The sequence below is a fragment of the Mixophyes fleayi genome, chromosome 5, assembly GCF_038048845.1.
Source record: "Mixophyes fleayi isolate aMixFle1 chromosome 5, aMixFle1.hap1, whole genome shotgun sequence".
Classification (NCBI taxonomy): Eukaryota; Metazoa; Chordata; class Amphibia; order Anura; family Limnodynastidae; genus Mixophyes; species Mixophyes fleayi.
This window is the reverse complement of record NC_134406.1, coordinates 154111142-154132929: the sequence shown is the minus strand read 5'-3', so window position 1 is coordinate 154132929 and position 21788 is coordinate 154111142.

The following is a 21788-nucleotide window of genomic DNA, read 5'->3' as shown; positions in this document are numbered from 1 at the left end:
GATAGACCCGACCCCTGGGAGGAGTCTTGCCAGGTAGAAGGTCGATCGGACAATCCCAAGAACGATGAGGAGGAAGACGTTCAGACTGAGCTTTATCAAACACATCGGCAAATGAAGCATACTGAGGAGGGAGTCCCGGGGAGGAAGATGAGATGGAAGATCGCTGTACTTTAAGAGGAATAACTTGAGAGAGACAACGATGGTGACATTCAGACCCCCAAGACGTAACTTGAGGGGTGCGCCAGTCAATCTGGGGAGAGTGACACTGAAGCCATGGAAGGCCTAAGACAATCGGACTTGTCGTAACTGGAAGAATTAAAAACGAAATTTCTTCATGGTGTAGTACACCAATCTGAAGGGTTACTGGAGACGTACTCTGGGTGATGAGACCATTGATGAGGCGTGATCCATCTATAGCCGTCACAGTAATGGGTGTTTTTAAAGTGATCACTGGTAGGGACCATTGATTCACTAGTGATTTAGAAATGAAATTTCCTGCTGCTCCGGAATCAATCAATGCCTGTGACTCAAAGGATTTGGTAGCAAAGGAAATCGTAACATCAAAAGCGCAGACTTTAGATTTCATAGACAATGGAGAGGACTCCAGGGACCCTAACTTCACCTCTCCAGAACTAGTTAGGGCCTGGCATTTCCCGATCTCTTAGGGCAAGAGCTGAGCATATGCGTGGAATCAGCACAATAGATACAGAGTCTATTCTTTACTCTTCGTTTCCTTTCCTCTGAAGATAATTTGGAACGTCCTATCTCCATGGGAATCACAGAGGATGGAGCTGGACGAAATTGAGGGTTTAAACGAAGAGGTGCTTTGACAGCTGTTGTTTTCTCAGACTCTCTTTCACGAAATCTCATATCTACACGATGGCAAAGAGAGATCAAATCTTCTAGTGACGAAGGAAGCTCTTGGGTAGTCAGTGCATCTTTAATTTTATCGGAGAGCCCCTGCCAGAAGGCGGCAACTAATGCTTCAGTGTTCCACTGAAGTTCAGAGGCTAAGATCCTAAATTGAATGACATACTGTCCTACTGTATGGGAGCCTTGTCGCAAACGAAGAATGCTGGAAGCAGCGGAGGTCACACGACCTGGTTCATCGAACACACTTCGGAACGTGGAAATGAATTTGGCACTATCTTGTAGAATTGGATCGTTTCTTTCCCACAGGGGGGAGGCCCAAGCCAGGGCTTGTCCCGAAAACAATGAGATAAGATAGGCCACTCTGGAACGATGGGTAGAAAAATTTTGAGGTTGGAGTTCAAAATGGACTGAACATTGGTTAAGGAAACCTCTACAAGTTTTGGGGTCCCCGTCATATTTTGACGGAGTAGGCAGGTGAAGCGTAGGAGCTGTAGACACCTGGGATGGCACTGGGGAAACGGAGGAAAGCACAGGAGCTTCCATATTAGCTGTAACAGTCTGTCCAGATGTTCCTTGGGAGGTTAATGATTGGTAACATTGAAGTAACAGCTGTTGGCGAGCATCCTGTTGCTCCACACGGCTGACCAGATGCTGCAGCATCTCTTTAGCGGTAGGTTCCGTATCTGGGTCTGTCATGGCCTGATCTTACTGTCACGGGCACTAGGAGTCTTTACCCAGGGATCACCAGGTGATAGGCTTACCAGAGCAGTATAGGTGGTAATATGGTACTCTGGTAGCAGGGTGATCACGGAACAGGAAATAGCAGATGATGAGATGCTCAGGAAAGTCTATGACTAGCAGCACTGGCAATATGGAGGTAGTAATACACGAGGAACTGTATGGACAAAGGACACGTGAAGGTAGTCAGTGGTCTGCGGTAGCAAGTTGTACCACTGCTATAGTGAGGAGGAATGTCCAACAGAAACGAGGAGGTGATGAGAGTCAGCGGTCTGCGGATAGCAAGTTGTACCGCTGTCTGAGTGAAGGAATGGAATCCAAGTGGAGGTATCCGGGGAGTCAGTGGTCTGCGTTAGCAAGTTGTACCACTGCTATGTGAGAGGATACTGGAGCAGGTGAAACTGGAAACAGGGGTCAGTGGTCTGCCACTAGCAAGTTGTACCACTGAATATATATGTGAGGAGGTGCACGGGGAGAGACTGCAACACAATATATACACGGGCACCTTGACTTTGATCCACAGTAATATGCACAATATAAATGTATAAATGACTGAACAACACTGCCAATATAGAAAGTCTCTTGAAGTAATCCAGCATGAGATAACACAGTCAATGATGGCAATAGACTCAGCGGATAGTACACTCCAGAGGAGAACCAACACAGTCCAGCAAGGTATGCAATACACAGCACAGTCAATGGGAAGTATGCATACCGAGGTTCAGGAGAAGGCAGTCAGACAGAAGTGCAGAGATACCTGAACGGCAGGAGGCCGGCAGGATGCAAAGTCCCTGGATGGGTGAAGCGGTGGTCTAGCAGGTGCAGCGCACAGGTAGGTAGACCAGCAGGGAACCCAGGAAGGCGTGGAGAGCGGATCAGCAGTAGATGGATGCGTAGCGCTGAGAAGTAACAGCAGCGGGTCTCTGCGGGAACACGGAGGTAGCCAATAGCAACCAGCAGGTGCAGTAACGATGGGACACCAGAGCAGAGTTGAACTGGAACAGTTGATCACGGAGAGTAGCGGGTAGCAATAGTGGCAGCAGACTCAAGGAAACACGGGAGAGTTGACAAGGGCTGAAGACTGAAGCGCACAGAGGCGGCGGATAGGAATCAGCTAAACAGTCACGATGAAACACAGACGGGTTGCAGGTTGAAGACTGTAGTGCACGGAGGCAGCGGATAGGAATCAGCTAGCAGTCACGATGATGAAACACAGACGAGTTGCAGGTTGAAGACTGTAGTGCACGGAGGCAGCGGATAGAAATCAGCCAAACAGTCACGATGATGAAACACAGACGAGTTGCAGGTTGAAGCCTGTAGTGCACGGAGGCAGCGGATAGGAATCAGCTGGCAGTCACAATCATGAACAGGTGAGTGGATGTGAATGAAAGACTGTAGTGCACGGAGGCAGCGGATAGGCATCAGCTAACAGTCCCAATGATACAAGGTAGAGTTGAAGTGGTTAGAAGACTGTAGTGCACGGAGGCAGCGGATAGGAATCAGCTCACAGTCACGATGATACAGTAGATGGTAGAAGTGGTATGGGAACCACAGTAGTAGAAGTGGTTTGGAAACCACAGAGGTAGAAGTGGTTTGGAAACCACAGGAATCAGCTGGGCTGAATAAACGAGGAAACACAGGAACACCTTCAGAGACTCATGGGGAATGAGACTCCAAGATCAGGCAACGTGGTGTTGACCACAGGTGCTTAATATAGGGAGGTTGCCTGATCTGCCAATTAAGTTAAAGGAACATACACTGAAGGTTTGGAAAGGGCTGCGCATGCGCAGTCCCTCAGGATAGAGGACGTCCACGGTTCCTAATAGTCCGGGAAGAAGCACTCACAGTCCGGTGAGTGACAACTTCAGTATACAGTAAGTCCTTCCTCATTGGAAAACATTGAACATTCGAGACATTTCGCTGCATAGAGGTGCAAGGAAAAATGAACTGAGTTTTCTACCGTAATTGCTGGCAATGTGTACAGCGCCAGCAATTAAATAAGAGATACTTTGCTTATGAACAAAAGGAAGAGTGTCTATATTAATTATGAAATAGAAAAGGTTAGTTTAAAAATAATAATATACAGTTTAGTCTCTTGTCTGAAATTTTGTCAGGACTTAGAGAAATATAAAAATATATATACTAACAAAAAAAAATAGTTATTTGTAAAATATATCATGTTACTTTAACAAGTCTGGTTTCACAGTTAAAATATAAGTTGGAATAATTAAGTTGAATCTCAAAGTAAGTAGATTACACTGTAGTTTTGTGATAATGATTAACAATAGAAAATATAAATTTATCAAAGCAAAAAATACTACAGGCTAATTGGCTGCAGCTTTTATAGATGTGGAGCAAAAATCCACAAATGAGAAACACCCATGTTAACGACGATGCATTACAGTGAGCTAATATTCACTTCAACAAAGAACACATTCACCAGAGGGTCATCTTCTGACACTCATCGAAGAAGAGTGTGCAACAAGGACAAGAAATAATGACATGGTCAGATATTTCAGTCCCATGCTGCAAACTATCACCAGCCTGGTCCAGGAGATGAAGATCCTGCTAAACAGGCATTTTGAACACAAGATGAGTGCAGCACTTGTGGCCATCCTGCAAAGGATAGTTCCCCCACCTCAGTGCAAGACCAGGTACTCTGTATATGGCCCCTGAACTACAATACACAGAGGACTCACCACCTTCCTCTGCTTTTGAATTCCCCACTGCTCAGATCCCAGTATCTAGTGCAAAATTTGGCTCTCTTTGTAAAAGATTTAGAAAATTGAAGAAAAAAATATTTTTGGTGGATATAAAAATTGTCTAATTTACATTAAAAATCATTACAAATATCTGCTGCGGTTTTTAATTTACCAAAATGAATATTAATTATATTAATTAAATATATTAATTTTATATTAATATAAAATATTTTAAAAATAAAACAAAGTTCAGTTGTAGTATTAAAATGGTGTGTACTCCATATTGAAATTTTATTTTACATTGTCTTATAAGTAGAAATTGATAGTATGATTCAAAAAGGACTTTAGAATGGTTAGATACAGGAAGCTAAAGCTATTTTTTTTTTACACAGTAATTTCCAAAGTTTCGAATCATATATGTGCTACTTGTGACACACAAAATCTTGGTTAAGTAGCCTGGAAAGCCCATTATTTCTTTTTGGGGCTCCTTGTGTTAAGATATGTGGATTTTTTTCTATAATCTCTTCTTTTACACATAATACTATGGATTTTATGAGTTAATTGATGAATTTCAGTTCTGTTCAAGACTCATGTTATCTGGTCAGCTAAGAAATAGTTTATGTACAAATATGCTACACAATGAGGGTATAGATGCAGTTGGGTGCTCAATCATCTCCAGTCCACACTATGTTGGTTCACCTGTTGATTATTTGATGCATCTTATTGATGTGATTCAATATAAAAATCATTTTTATTTGATCACACATATTATCTGTAGCTACATGGGACTGTGAAGGGTTCTAATATTACCTCATCCTATGCAAATTTAATTACGCATCAAAATGCAGCATGAGATATTGAAGCTATTCCTAGTAAAACCATGAATCTGAACAGTTCTTCCATATCTACTACACATGATTCGAAAGGATGGGTTTATGCAGAAGGAGAGCAGGTTTCAATAGAGAACTGTGAAAGCTGGATGGATGCATCTCTTATCTCTTAAACCAGAGGAGATTAAGATGAACTGTGGTATCCAAAGTCAAACTGAGGTTAATAAAAGACACAATTGTAATAATCAGCCAACTTGTGAGATGGGCGTCTCTCTGTAGAAAGCCAAAGTTTTTGTTCCATTGCACAAACAGGAAAAACTCAGAAGTGCTTGTCTACTTGGCTCCTGTAGGCTTGTTGAGCCATTAGTAAGGTATGTTGATGTTTTTGTTGCATCTGAATTAACTTAGTATAGATTAATGCGGTTAAATACTTTTTGGGGATATGGACCTTAAAGAGACACGGTGTGGGTTCACTTTGGATGCTATTAATTTATTCTATCTCACAACTATTTTGTTTTTGACACTCAGTATTTTTTACAGACTCACGGAACTGCTATGGCCACTAGATTCAGCCTGAGTTTTACAAATCTATACATGGGTCTGCTTGAACAGGAGTATATCTGGCACAGCAAATTTGGGAATGTGTTGAACCTATTCCTCTATGGGAAATATATTGATGATTTGTTTTTATTTGGAAAGGGAATTTAGAATTATCCACTTATTTTGTTTAGCACTTTAATAGTAATGATTTTGGGTTAAAAATTACAAGTGTTTCTAATAGAAGTTATATCAATTATCAGGATATTGCCCTATCAATAAATGAAAATAGCATTGTTACCCAAACGTTTAAAAAAGCGGTAGACAGCAATCATTTTCTAAATTATAAAAGTTGCCACTTAGAGGCCTGGGAAAAGAACATTCCAAAGGGACAACTATTAAGATTAAAGAGTAACTGTATGTCAGAAGAAACCTTTTCTCAACAGGATAAACTTTTAATAAATGTGTTTCAAGATCAAGGTTATCCACAATATTTTCTAAAGAAGGCTTTTTTGGATGTAAAGGAGATAAATAGAAATATATTATTAGCAAGAATGTCCAAAGGGTATCAAGGAAAATGTACTGTTTGTGAGTTTAATTCCTACTCAGGACAAATAAAAAAGATTATTAGAAAAAAAAATCTCCATTTTAGAACATGATGAAATATTGATGTCTTCTATTCAAAATAATCCAAAAGTGGTGTTTAGAAGTTGTATTACACTTAAAAACAAGTTAGTGCTGAATCTTTTTAAAAGGACAAAGGGGTTGAACAAAGATATGCATAAATATATAGAAATATTAGATTGTCTTCCTGCAAAACCAAAAGGTTTTTATAAATACAATAGAAAATCGTGCATTACTTGTTCATTTGTAAAAAATAAAACAACCATTCTTTGTTCTTCTGTAAACAAAAAGAAACATGAAATCAAAGACTTCATGAATTGTCAATCCAGGTTTGTAATATATTTAATTTAATCTATTTGTGGGGACCAATATATTGGCCAAACAACAAGAACTGTTAATATACGATTCCTTGAACATAGGAGAAATATCCTGAAAGGTATCAGATCACATAGCTTGGCCAAACATTTTATCCAAAGACATAAGGGGTGGCTTATAAATCACTGCCATATAGCATATAAAGCCAACTATTAGAGGATGTGATAGAATTGCTTTCCTTTGTAACAGAGAACCATTCTTGCATTTTTTCATTAGATTCTATTCATCTGATTGAACTTAATGATTGTGTGGAACTGAATATGGTCTAGTCATTAGTTTAGGTTTATTTATGTCTAGAGTAATCATATAAATCCATTAGTAATAACTTTTGCAACCTTTTCCTTTGCATTCCGTGTGTGATTATAAATTGGATAATGAATATATAATATTGAGAAGTTATTTTATCACTGAAATTGTAGTGTTAGATTTCTATTAGGTCTCAAGATTAGTTATTTATTGTTAAGATGTGTTATCGTTAGGATGTGTTGTTGTATGTGTCCATAGATGAACTAAAGAATATCTGTGATTGAAAGTGTAGGTTTATATCCTCAATGGATAGTAAACCAATAAGGATACATAAAGTGACCAGCTCAAATCCTTTGTGAGGTATTAGCTTGAAATATAATTTAATTTATTGTTTTAGAATTAATGTATTTCTTTGATTTTTATTTAAATTAAGTTTGAATAATGGTTTGTGATGGTAATGTGTTTTAATTATATTTTATAGGCAATGATTTATACTCTTTTCTATACTCTAATCAACATATGTTTATAAATTGGTTAAAAAATAATCTATGCACTTTGACACCGAGAAGATATTATATTCTTGATATTACTGTCAGTCTCTCAATAGGTGTTAAGAATAGATCTATATTGTCAGGATGTGTGAATAAGTGTTCCTAGGTATCTGTTTAAGGCTTATGATTAAAACTGTCGAAATATAACCTCAAAAGCTAGTGAACTGTCTAGAATATATAAGGAGATGAGTTCCAATCCCAAATGAGGGGTTAGTTTGCAATTTTAGTTTGTTTTTGATTATTAGTTAAATAAAGTTTTATTAGTTGATTCTGTTGTATTATTTATTTCATGATTTATATTGTTTATATGAAATTTGCTGCCGAAAGATCCAACCTTAATATTAAATAAGGATTTTTCAATGAGAATGTTATAGAACATTTATGGTTTAATTAGAATGCTTAATTGATGGAACCTTCTTTCTGATTAAATATGATCCACTTAAAAGGGTGTTCTCTTTCCAGCTATGCTATCTCTGATGAAACCACAAAGGCGCTATGTGGAGAAACTCACAAGATAAAGCATTCAGCATGGTGGCTTAGTGTTTAGCACTTCTCACAGTGCTGTGGTCATGAGTTCAATTCCTGACCATAGCCTTATCTGCGTGGAGTTTGTATGTTCTCCTTGTGTTAATGTGGGTTTCCTCCAGGTGCTCCAGTTTCCTTCCACACTCAAAAAACACACTGTCTGCTATCAAATTGACCCTAGTCTCTCTGTCTCTGTGTATATAATAGGGAATTTAGACTGTAAGCTTCAATATGTCAGGGACTGATGCGAGTTCTCTGTACATCACTGTGAAATTAGTGGCACTATATAAATAGCTAATGACGATGATGAAGTCTTCAACTAAGAGCCCGATAAATATTTTTCAACTGATATTGTCACTGTCTCACTATCGGTATTTACATAAAGAGATGACAGGTTGTGTAAGAACCTGGTCTAGCCCCTCTGAACTACTGTTAATGAGCATGGGGAAGTAAGGTAACAGCTTAAGCACAATCTGTGTGTGAAAATAAAGACTTTGTGAACAGCTGCAGCCGGCAGTGTCACTAACTGCAGACATAGACTGCCCTGTCTCAATCCTTAAGTGCCTTCTGCAAATGAACTCTGCTTTGATCCCTCTAATGTGGATTGGATCCCCATTTTTAAAGGCAAATGGTTCTTTGAATAAGGTGGGGAATAATTCTGTTAACAAAGTATTTGATATCTGACTGAAAGAGAGACTATAAACAACTGGCTTTATTAATTCCTTATATGTGTTCTATAGGTTGAATTCCTTACCAAACAATATTGATCTTATCAGGTACTCTTAATTATTATTAGTTTGAGTAATCTATATTTGTATTATGTGTTTTGTCATTTTTTTCTTTCAAATGAATATATTATATATCTTTTATCCTACTAGTGTATTATGGTGGTATTTTGTTTGCCTTGGAAAGGGGAGACTGCACCTCTTATGAACTTTGGGTGTCTAATTAGCATAGATATCTGAAACTGCAGACAACGAGCAACAAGACATGATGGTTGAATATACTTCTGGGTGACAATACTAATTGGTAAAACAAGGACTCTGGTTGGTGGAACCGTGGATAGATTACACAAATTCAGCTGTTGGTCATAACTTTCACTATTGGTCTTGCTGATTGTGAAGATACATGGTTCCCAAATCACTCAGACATGGTATTAGAGAAAAAATTGAAGGATGATTTATTCTGCAGAACAGGATTAATTACAGCATGGACCCCTTAACGATAGCAGGCACAACAAGTGAGGAAATCAGTCCCAATAAATCCAGTGAGATATGTACAACACGGCCCCCTTAACAATAGCAGGTCCAACAAGTGAGGAACTCAGTCCACATAAATCCAGTGGAATATGTTCCATAGCAAATGTCTGGCAGAGCATCACCTCTTGGTCAGTCACACTCTCACTCAGCTCCCAGGATAGCCTCTTTTATCACTTCATAATCCCCCCTTGGGAACTGCCTGCCCAGGGGAGTTGTAAAAGGTCTTGATTGGTGGGCTTCTCACACTATCCAGCCCCCTCCCCTACCTTCCCCAGGTGTCTTTCCTCAATGACCCCTGCTGGGTCCGACTCCTGGCTGACTGTAAAGCTTACTTGTGGACAATAGGGAGCAAACAAAATGAACAATGGTAACTAAATTCACTCAACTTCTGAGGGTTCCCTGTGGAGGTGGAATTTAAACCCTGAAGTAATTATCCACAGAGATGTTACATTTCGATACAATAATCTTTATTTTGAGAAATTGTTCAGATTGCAAACCAAATCTAAGCCACACCTCATAACAATGGACATTTGAGACAAATGTAATTACCTTAGCTAACACAAGCAAAATTACTTCTGCTGTCCTGTTATTTTAACACAATATGGCAATATTCTTTATATTTCTAATACATACAATATTGGAGGTAATAGCAAGGCCAAAATGTACCCAATAACATGAAATTATAAAACACATAATACACTGTTGCCCTGGTGTATATACTTAGACTGAACCAAGGATTAAAAAGAATATTAAACTGTAAGAAACGGGTGATGAATAAAAAGTCCTCAGACCAGTAGCACCCCGTTTCGTGAGCACTAATAGTTTCCAAAATTTTGCAAATATTGTTCTAGAGTCTGGTTTATTCATTCATTCAGTCTGACCATTAGATTGAGGATGGTAGGCAGTAGCTAGATGAAGGATGATATCCAAAGATTAAACGAAGTCCCTCCAAAACTTAGAGGTGAACTGGACTCCTTGATGTTCAGAGACTATGTACTCTGTGCAACCACACAGTCAGTAGATCTCTTTTCAAAATATATGGGCAGTTGTAAAGCAGTGGGTAATCTCGGAAGGGGAACAAAATGTACCTGTTTGGAAAAATGATTCACAACAACAAAGATATTGTCATATCCCTAGGATTTTGGGAATTTAATAATAAAGTCCATTGATATGAAACACAAGGGCCCAGAGGAAACAGGTAGTGGTTGCAACAGTCCAGCTGTGAATTGTCTTAAGTTTGCATTTGGGTCCTGTAGGACAAATGGCCACATATTTATGAATAAGTTGACCAATAGATAATTGCCAATAGAGTCATTGTATTTGTTGTGTCATGTGAACTCCCAAATGCCCTGCTGTATGTGTAATGTGATGACATTATACAATCTATTTTTGGAAATAAGGAATTGAAATAACAAGCCTAAATGTATAGGATAAACAAACATTTGCTTAAATTGCCATTCCGAGTACTTTCTTTAGTAGTGTGGATTTTCATCATCCCTGATTTTGACACTTGGTACGGAACATTGGGGAATGAAGTGCTGCAAGGAAACTCAAAGAAGACAGAATTGTCTCTTTAGAGGTAAATGATGTTAAAGGAGTTTTAAATTGTCTGGAAAGAGCATCAGCCTTTCCATTTTTTAGACAAGGTTGACAAACAACACGGATGTCAGGATTCGAACCCATGGAGACATCCTGGTAAGCCAGCTCCTGAGACGTCCAGAGGACATACTGGAAGGAGAGGAGTACTGTCAGGATTCAAACCCAGGGCTTCTGCCGCCGTGGACTGCTGCTCTGCTCGCTGAGCTATTCTGGCTGCTGGACAGTTCCTTGCCTTTATTCTGTGTTCTAGATCAGTTCCAGTGATCTCCTGATCTTCTTCTTAGCTCCACCCCTTGACTTCCTATAAAAGCCTGGCCAGTTCCTGTCTCCAGTGCCTAATTATTGTGCTCTGTGCCTGTGATCTAGCTCTTGATCCTGTTGCTGTTCCTGTCTTCCCGCATCTGCTACACGTGTACCAACCTCGGCTTGCCCTCCACTACGCTTCTGCCTCAACCTTTGGACTTCTACGCCTCTCTGTGTACCGAACCCGGCTTGTTTGACCTTTCTTCCATCTCATCTCCTGTTAGCCAGCCTTCCTCCCTGCCACTGGGCTCCTATCCAGTCTCCGGACTGTGACAGAATAATCAGGCCCAAAAATGGATCCCACGGAAGTAGCTGCGCTAAATACTCTGAAAACCAAGTAAAGGAGTTGCAAGAGTTTGCCTGCATTTCTCAGAACAAGATCAGAGAACTAGAAGCCCTTGCTAAAGCTCAGCAGGAACAAATAGCTCAATTGCAGAAAGAATTAAAAGATTATGATGCCACTGCTGCACAAATTTTGCATCCACCATTGCCTATAAAATTCAGTGGCGATCGTCGTTTATACAGAGGCTTATTAAACCAGTGCAATATTTATTTTCACATGCTACCTACACAATTCAAAGATGATAAGATGAAGATCTTCTTCATAATCAATCTCCTGATAGGGGAAGCCATAGCCTTGGTCTCTCCTTACATTGAGCAAGACAGTGCTATTCTGAAAGATCTGGAAACGTTTACGTCCGCTATGGGGCAAGTCTTTGATGATCCTAACCGATGGGCTTCGCTGAAGCTAAACTCCATAGACTGCGACAAGGAAGACGCTCGGTGGCTGAGTATACCACTGAATTCCGATTCTTGGTTGCAGACACTACATGGAATGTTTCTGCAAAGAAAAGTCAGTTCCGTCGTGGCCTTTCTGAGCAAGTAAAGGATGAACTGGCCAGAGTAGACACCCCTTATGATCTGGATGATTTTATCCAGCTGTGCATTTGTATTGATCAAAGGCTAAGTGAGAGGAAAAATGAAAGATTAAGATCCTTCGGTATGAGCAGTAATTTGCATCAGTTTAATAGACCTACAGTGTTCAAAGCTGCACCATCAGACAATCCAAGCGTATCTCCCGAACCAATACAAATTGATGTAATTAGGAAACCACTCAGTTTTAATGACAAACAGAGACGTCGGGAGGAGAATCTTTGTTTATATTGTGGTGATCAAGGACATTATGCCTTCACTTGCCCAAGTAAGATTCGCCAGACCATCGCTATGACTGACTTTAAGCAAATGGACTCCAAAAAGTCTAGTCAATCCAGTTCCATCTCACAATCACTTAATCCCTTGGCTCATTAAAATGGAGATCCTCTGCCGCAACAATCACATTTTGTTCTCCAAATAACACTTTCATCCAGGTCTCTTTTAATTTGCAGTTTGGCTATGCTTGACTCGGGTGCTGGTGGCAATTTCATGGATATCACCTTTGCACAGGAAAACTGCATTGAATCGAAGAGAAAACAAGCTCCTGTAAATCTGGAGACTGTAGATGGATCCCCTTTGTCTTCTGGGCCAGTAACTCACGAAACAATCCAGCTACAAATGACTATTGAACCAGGGCATCAGGAGGCTATAAGCTTTCATTTGATTGTTTCACCTAAATTTCCCATAATACTGTGAATCCCCTGACTGTCTACCCATAATCCTTCGGTCAACTGGGATACTCCCAGTTTATCCTTTCCTTCTGAGCACTGCAAACTAAACTGCCTATCTAGAACTGTAGTATCTGTAGACCAATATATGCCTAACAAAAGAAGAAAGAAAAAGAGAAGATGGAAAAAGCTATTGCTATCGCACCAATGATCTGAGCATGTTCTCTATCATAACGATATCATGGTTCATTAATTATGACAATGCCATGATCTGGAGAGTGCAACCCTATTATTTGAAGATTTTGAAACAAAAGAGGGGGAGAGAAATATTCAGGATGCAATAATGCTCTCAAAATTTCGCTGGATGGACCATCACCAATTAATTATATCCTTATAGGGATAATATTATAGCAAGATATTAGTGCTATGCTGGATGAATATTTATAAAGGAATCTCAGATAAAATAATCCCTAATAAAATTATTAGGGATTATTTTATCTGAGATTCCTGATATTTTAAAGCACACAGTGGTTTTTAAGTTTATTATTTTAATATTTTGTTATATCATAGCAAATAAAAGTTAAGTTTTATGTCTAAGTTCCTACCACTTACTCTACAATAATCAATTTTTGAGAGCATTAGTGCATCCTGTATATTTCTCTCCCCCTCTTTTGTTTATCATATCTGTAGACCAGCAAGTCACCGAACTTCCATCTAAAGATTTGAAATTGCCTCCGCAATACAGTGAATTCTCAGATGTCTGTGATAAAAAGAATGCAGATATATTACCTCCTCATCGCCCTTATGACTGTCCAATTGAGCTGTTAGCAGGATCATCCATACCTTTTGGGCGACTTTATTCTTTATCCGAACCGGAGTTAAAATTCCTTCGGGAATTTCTGGATGACAACTTAAACAAAGGCTTCATTCGTCATTCTTCTTCTCCTGCTGGTGCCGCCTTATTCTTCGTTGAAAAGAAAGATTATACCTTATGCCCCTGTATTGATTATAGGGAACTCAATAAGATTACAGTCAAGAATCGATATCCACTTCCCTTAATTCCTGAATTGTTGGGGAGGCTACAGAAGGCAAAGATCTTTACAAAGCTTAATTAGCAAGGGGCATACAATCTTGTTGGTGTTCAACCCGGGGATGAGTGGAAAACCGCCTTCCGGACAAGATATGGACATTTTGAGTCTTTGGTCATGCCTTTTGGCATATGTAATGTCCCTGCAACTTTTCAGCATTTCATCAATGATGTCTTAAGAGACTTATTAGATCAATTTGTTGTTGCCTATCTGGATGACATTCTTATATTCTCTGATAATCTGGAGGAACATCGCAAACATGTCTGTATTGTATTTGAAAGACTTCGGAGGAACCAATTGTATATCAGATTGGAAAGGTGTGAATTTGAACAAGCCAAGATTTAATTCTTAGGATACATCATTTCCCCTGATGGTCTGAGCATGGATCCCAGTAAGATCGATGCAGTCATTAACTGGCCTGTACCTAAGAACGAAAAACAAGTACAACGGTTTATTGTTTATTAATTTTTACCGACATTTCATAAGAAACTTTTCTGGAATCGTTTCTCCTATTACGCAACTTACAAAGAAGGGCGTTCCTTTTGAATGGTCACCTGAAGCTCAAAAAGCCTTTACCCAACTTAAGACTCTTTTCACATCAGCACCAATCCTGATACATCCAAATCCTAAATTACCCTTTATTGTCAAAGTTGATGCCTCTGATTCTGCAGTGGGAGCAATTCTTTCTCAACGTGTCGGCGAGAAGATGTTGTTACATCCTTGTTCTTATTTTTCTCGCCAGATGACATCAGCTGAGAAAAACTATGATGCTGGGAACAAGGAATTACTGGTCATTAAGTGTGCTTTCTCAGAATGGAGACACCTTCTTAAGGGTTCTATCCACCTCATGACAGTCCTTACTGATCACAGAAATCTTGAATTTTTACGCACTGCTAAACAATTGCCTCCTAGGCAGGCCAGATGAACTTTAATCTTCTCTCGCTTTAGCTTCATAATTTCTTACCGACCCAGATCCAGAAATGGCAAAGCAGATGCACTCCCAAGAATGTTCTCTGAGCCGCATCTAGAAGAAGATTTTGGAAAGACTATCCTACCTAAGCACAACTTCTTAGGGGCAACTGTTCCTACGGATTTACTCTCCCTTTTGAAGAAAGGTTATGACACTGATCCTTTCCTCAGAGGTCCTTCTTCAGATGTTAATTTAACTTTTAATAATGGCTACTGGACTCAGCTTCACCGCCTTTCTGTACCCGAGTCAGTACGAATTGAAGTATTGAAATTAGTCCATGATTCCAAACCCGCTGGAGATTAAGGAGTATACAGGACTCAAAAATTGTTGACACGTCCCTTTTGGTGGCCAAAGTGTAAAAGCAATGTTAAAAAATATGTTTCATCGTGTCTGACATGCGCCCGAAACAAGACTCCTCATTCCTCAACACTAGGTTTGCTACAACCTCTTCCCGTTCCATCTCATCCCTGCAGCTCTATCGACAGATTTCATAGTTGATCTACCTCCTTCGAAAGGGATGACAACAAATCTAGTCGTAGTGGACCGTCTAACTAAGATTGCTCATTTTATTCCTGCTAGAGGAGTACCCACTGCTGAACAGACTGCAGAGCTTCTAATTCAGGAAATATTTAGGCTTTATGGCATCCCTGATGACATAGTTTCTGATCGAGGTGTTCAGTTCACTTCTAAACTATGGAAACGTTTTTGCACCGCTTTGGGAATAAAAATTAATCTGTCCTCTGCTTTCTACCCACAGTCTAATGGACTGACTGAAAGGACTAATCAGACACTTGAGCTATATTTAAGATGTTTTATTAGTTACCTTCAAGATGATTGGATGAATTTTCTACCCACTGCTGAATTTTCTTACAATAACTCTGAACACAGTTCAATTTCCCAGACACCTTTCTTTGCCATCCAACGTTTATTCCATATCTCCCGGTTTCCACATCAACACATCAATTCCAACGGTGACTAATAGAATCAGAACATTACAAGAAGTTCAAAAAAGGCTTATTGAAAATTTGAGAGAAGCCCAGGAACATTACAGACAAGCTGCCAACAGACACCGTAGAGCTGTACCCAATTTTCATGTTGGAGATAATGTCTGGCTATCCACTAAAAACCTTAAACAGCGGATACCCTCACCAAAATTGGGTCAAAAGTTTATTGGGCCATTCAAAATTCTATCCCAAATTGACCAAGTTGCCTTCCGCATAGATCTTCCTGCCTCTATGAAAATACATCCGGTATTCCATACTTCCCTGCTCAAACACTTTCAAGACAACCCCTTCCCTGGCCGGATTTCAGCCCCACCACCACCAGTCATGGTGGAAGGAGAAGAATAATTTATTGTTGAAGAGATCCTGGACTCCAGAATGCACAGAAATAGATTACATTATTTGGTAAAATGGAGGGGATATGGTCCAGAAGAAAATTTGTGGGAGCCTGCAGTAAATGTCCATGCCTCCAGATTGACAGGACTTTTTCACTAGAGACATCCTGGTAAGCCAGCTCCTGAGACGTCCAGAGGACATACTGGAAGGAGAGGAGTACTGTCAGGATTCAAACCCAGGGCTTCTGCCTCCGTGGACTGCTGCTCTGCTGACTGAGCTATTCTGACTGCTGGACAGTTCCTTGCCTTTATTTGGTGTTCTAGATCAGTTCCAGTGATCTCCTGATCTTCCAGCATGCCTTAGCTCCACCCCTTGACTTCCTATAAAAGACTGGCCAGTTCCTGTCTCCAGTGTCTGATTATTGTGCTCTGTGCTTGTGTTCTAGCTCTTGCTCCTGTTGCTGTACCTGTCTTCCCGCATCTACTACACGTGTACTGACCTCGGCTTGCCCTCCACTACGCTTCTGCCTCAACCTTTGGACTTCTACGCCTCTCTGTGTACCGAACCCGGCTTGGTTGACCTTTCTTCCATTTCATCTCCTGTTAGCCAGCCTTCCTCCCTGGCACTGGACTCCTATCCAGTCTCCGGACTGTGACAACGGAAGTTGAAGCCGGCAAAGAACAATGCCTGTTTGACTAGTCAAGATGTAAGACTTTTGTGGGTAAATTTATCAAGCTGTGAGTTTCTGGTGGGTTTGAAAAGTGGAGATGTTGCCTATAGCAACCAATCAGATTCTAGTTATCATTTACTTAGAACATTCTACAAAATGATAGCTAGAATCTTTCCACTTTGTAAACTGCTGGAAACTCACAACTTGATAAATTTACTCCCTGGTGTATTCAAATATTCAATGTTTTTGTGATCCAAGTAAATAATAACCAGAATGTGTGATCTATCACAATATGTTATCACTCAGAAAAAGCCATTTTAGGGGGCAAAAGTTCTTTATTTCTGATACTATAATTAGATTTTACTAGTAGGAGATGGGTATAGAAATCTAAGTGTCAACATGTCTCCTCTCTGCTGAGAAAAGATGTCTACTTCTAATATGAATGATTATTTTGAGTCAAGACATATCAAGATAGATGCCGAGGTGAAGATTTTTTACACTTTAATGAAGAGCTTGTCACTCACCGGACTGTGAGTGCCATTTCCCGTGTGTTCAGGAACTGTGGCCGTCCGCCATCCTGAGGGTCTGCGCATGTGCAGCCCTTATCATACCTTCAGTACCTGTTGCTTTTAATTGATTGGATGATCAGGCAACCCTCCCTATTTAAACCACCTGTGATCATTACCTGGTTGCCTGATCTTGGAGCCTCATTCCCCATGAGCCTCTGAAGGTGTTCCTGTGTTCCTCGTGTATTCAGCTCCTGCTGATTCCTGTTTACTGCTATTGTGGTTTCCAGACCACTTCAACTCTCCTGTGTTCATCGTGTCTACACTCAGCTGATTCCTATCTGCTATTACTACCGGACTCCTGTTCGTTTCTACTCTCATGTGTTCATCGTGCCTGCACTTAGCTGATTCCTATATGCTGCCTCCGTTACTACTACAGAGTTCCTGATCGTCTCAACTCTCCTGTGTTTATCGTGTCAGCTCTCCGCTGCCTCCGTTACTACTACAGAGTTCCTGATCGTCTCAACTCTCCTGTGTTTATCGTGTCAGCTCTCCGCTGCCTCCATTACTACTACAGAGTTCCTGATCGTCTCAACTCTCCTGTGTTTATCGTGTCAGCTCTCCGCTGCCTCCGTTACTACTACAGGGTTCCAGACCGCCTCTACTCTCCCGTGTTCAGCGTGCCTTCTCTCTGCTGCCTCCACCACTACTACTGGATACCAGACAGCCTCAACTCTCCCGTGTTCATCATGTTTCCAGTTTCACTTACTACTGCTTCCTGAGTATTGCTTCGTTGATTCTGGATTACCTGCCGTGCGCTGCACCAACCTGATTACCGCTTCCACCCTCCAGTGGTCTCTCCTCCTGCCGGTCTTCAGCCGTTCAGGTATCCCTGCACGTCTCTCTGACAGCCTGCTCTCCTGAACCGCGGTATGCATACTTTCCATTGACTTTGCTTTTGTATTGCATATCCATCTGGACTGAGTTGTGTTCTCCTCCGGAGCCTCCTATCCACTGAAGCTATTGTTACCATTGACTTTGTTTCCTATTGCCTGGATAGCTATTGTGAATTTGTATACTTCAAGCAGTGCTTGTCAGTTATCGTTGTATTGTGGATATCATCGTGGGATCAAGTTCTGTGTGCCCCGTGTATACTCTGCTTTACATTCATCTCATTCATCTCACATATATATAGCAATGGTACAACTTGCTGACGCAGACCACTGACTCCTGTTCCCTGTGACACCAGTTTCAAGTATCCTCTCACATAAGCAGTGGTACAACTTGCTATACGCAGACCACTGACTTCCCCATTACCTACTTTCACCTGGACCGCTGACTCTCACTACCTCCTCGCTACTCCTGGACATTCCTCCTCACTATAGCAGTGGTACAACTTGCTATACGCAGACCACTGACTCTCCTCATGTTTCCTTGTCCATCTGGTTCCTCGTGTACATACATCTACTCATTACCAGTGCTGCTAGTCATAGACTTTCCTTGAGCATTCTCTCACCATCTGCTGATTCTCCTGTTCCGTTGTCACCCTGCTACCAGAGAACCATAGTACCAGCTATATTACTCTGGTAAGTCCATCATCTGGTGATATCCTGGGCAAAGACTCCTAGTGCCCGTGACAGGGCTCCTGTCTTTTGAAAAGTGGTACTCTTGTGTGTTACAACATGAGCACCATAAGAGTGAAAAAGTTCTCTGTGAATTGTCTATAGCAGTTGGACAGCTTTAATATCAGTGGGCACCGGCCGTTGGTCCAATAATTTAATCTACATGTCCCAGAAAGTCCATTGTTTCCTTCTCTACAGCATATTTTAAAGTTTGTCTTACAGATGATGTTGACAAAGGTGCTCAAAAACAATGTGAACATGTTTTATGTGTATCTGCAAACCTTCAGAGTAAATCATGATATTCTCTAATTTGACAACCACAATTTATGCCCTTCTGATGTCTAGGTTTGTGAAGATGGTAGTGGTTCATAATCTCTTAAGTAATTCTGTGATGAAAGTTGGAGGATAACAGTTAAATAAATAAAAAAAAATCCCAGAGCACCCTAATATAATCACAACAGCCCTACCACTCAAAATGGGATTACCACTAAATAAATAACAAATACCATGAAAGATAGATTGATAATTGGCGCTAGATTCTAACATACAAAGTCAATAATCACAAATATATATATATATATATATATATATATATATATATATATACAACTTCCATGAAATGTTCAAACTACAAAATGTAATCTTTTATTGTTTCTTAACTCTACACCTCTAAATCCAGGGTAATAGTTCCACATAAAAGAAAAATAATCACATATAGTGAAGTAAATCTGGTAATTTATTTTCCACTGTTAATACTTTCATCATGTGAAAATAACAATAATACTTGCCATTGTAAACACCCAGATTTTTATGCAAATAGTGACGAATCTCCTTTCGCCCCTGATAATTATATGCTTACTTCCGTTATTATTTGAAATTCAGCCTTAATAAATGGTCACTTTTTGTTGCTCCTCATTTCTTTAATATCCTCCTAATACTCTCCACCACATATCTCTCCAGATTCATCATCAATACATTTTCTGTCATCACATTCACAATATTTTCCATAAATCATCCCATTATTTTCTGAGTTCTCACATTTACATCTTCCACAATGGCAGGTGCCATAAGATCTCTTTCTCATTGAAAGGAGAAACAGACTTGTCTCCCATCTCATGTAGATTAGCTGTTAGACTAAAGTTCCCAGGTTTAATTGTGTCTATTCAGCAAGCTCTTCTTATACCTTGACAGCTTGATAATTCAGAGTACAATTTGGGCAGTGTAGTGAAATCCTGTGATACAATCCTAGAGGATAAAAGTTGCATATGGTAATCTGATTCAAAGCTCTATAGTATTTGAAAAAAAATAATAGGAACTCCTGCATTGCCTGCATTAACTTTACATCACAGTAAATATGACAGACCATAGCAAGGCTTGTCAAATTCAATGACAATGTTGGTTGCAGTATTTAGACAAAAAGCTCACTGTTTTATCAGTCTGCTTAATGCTAGGAACATGCAGCAAGAGCCATGGCATGCCTAGGAGAATTGTGAAATATTGAAAACTGACCAGTTCTAGATGAATCAATTCAGATTGTTATGTCAGGGAAAGCAAGTGTGGAATGAGAGTAAGGATTCCACTGACAGGATGTGGTGTAGGTGACCAGGGTCACTGATGTAGCTGGGAGTATCCCTAAACAGAGTTGAGGTTAGAGAATGTGGATACAAAATGGAGTTTAGCAATCATGCTGTACAAAAATCTGTATTTTTATCAAACTTGAGAGGAATATGTTTTTGCAAAATGTTCTCCTTGCTTTTAAGAACATGATTATGCCATACATTCTAGATAGCACCAGGGATTACTTAGAAACATTTATACTCTTCTTGCATGTTTAAATGAGGCACATTCTTTGTGTGAAGGCACACATAATTAATATGTATCCAATCAGTGAAAATACCAAGCTGAAAACACCCCTTTGCCAATATGGGCAAGATTATTGCTTATAAAAACTATGTAAAGAATTGTATGCCTTGAAAGGGTGTAGTTGGTCTGCAACAATGTTTAAGCAGCTGGTACATGTCAAAGTAACATGAATTCCAGGACCCAAGGTTTCCAAGTAGAACATCGTCAAGTGCCCATTGTAGGCATCAGTAGTGGACAGTGTGTTCTGACATCTTTCTGTTATAACCAGCATTAACTTTTTCAGCAAATTGTGCAACAGTAGGTCTTTTGTGGAATTGTATCAAACAGGCTAGCCTTTGATCCCCACCTGCATCAGTGAGTCTTGGGTGACCAGGACCTTGTAGCTGATTCACTGGTTGTCCTTCCTCGGACCACTTTTTGGTAGGTACTAATCACTGCATACAGGGAACACCCCACAAGACCTACCATTTTGGAGATGCCCTGACTCAGTCGTTTGGCCATCACAATTTGGCCGTTGTCAAAGTCGTTCAGATTCTTACTTTTGCCCATTTTCCCTTCTTCCAAGACATTAACTTCAATTAAAAAGTAAGCATGATTTCACTTACAATAAAAACACTCTTTAAAACATATATAACAAGTTTTTAGAGTAATACATAAACAGATGCTACATATACCCGCTTTTAGTTGTTAAATTGATTTCAAGCAAGTCCAATAAATTGCATAGCCCCTGATTCATTGGTGTTACGCTTGTTGATAATGTTGTTGCTCTGGGGAAATGGAAGCAAAGAGGGCTATAATTCTGCAACTCTTATCCTACGCACTTTCACCGCTTCATTGTCTTTTTAAAGGATTTCTTTAACTTTAACATTTACAATGTAGGCAGAGGCCTATAGATTACTAGCTATTTGGGACTTGGTGCATTTTGGAGTCTGACCTATAAATAAATTTGCTGGGACACCTACTCCTTTC